The sequence below is a fragment of the Eimeria acervulina genome, genomic scaffold, assembly GCF_000499425.1.
Source record: "Eimeria acervulina Houghton genomic scaffold, Eah_scaff1335, whole genome shotgun sequence".
In the NCBI taxonomy this organism is placed as follows: domain Eukaryota; phylum Apicomplexa; class Conoidasida; order Eucoccidiorida; family Eimeriidae; genus Eimeria; species Eimeria acervulina.
Genome location: NW_013550278.1, coordinates 7,611 through 8,103, shown reverse-complemented (window position 1 = coordinate 8,103; position 493 = coordinate 7,611).

The window sequence follows — 493 nt, the reverse complement described above, 5'->3', positions numbered from 1 at the left end:
TATATATGTCCATATTATAAAGATATATATGCTTAGTGTATTTTTGTCTCTAGGCCTCATTATACAGACCGAACAAACATGAAAAACAATTGCAAAACTCCGCAAGATGAAAGCAAAATAAACCGCTCAGTCAACCCCCCGTAGCTCTCTCTCCCCCTCTTCTGTGCGTCTCATGAAGCCGCAGCAACAACAGCAGCAGCAGCAACAACAGCAGCAGCAACAGCGGCAGAATCCCCTTCTTTTAAGCGACGGAATATTAGAGATGCGCTGTGCTCTAAGTAACTGAATACTGGAAATAAGAATAACAATAATAATTATTATTATTATTAATAAATCAAATAAATAATCCACTTGCCGTCTCGGGGGACTGTTGCCTTGCATGCAACGCAACAGCCTCCACTTAAAACATAGCTGCTGCTGCTGGGCTGCTGCTGCTGCTGAACTGCTGCTGCACTCATGCAACGAGTTCGATTGCGCGTGCTTGTGCTCGAAG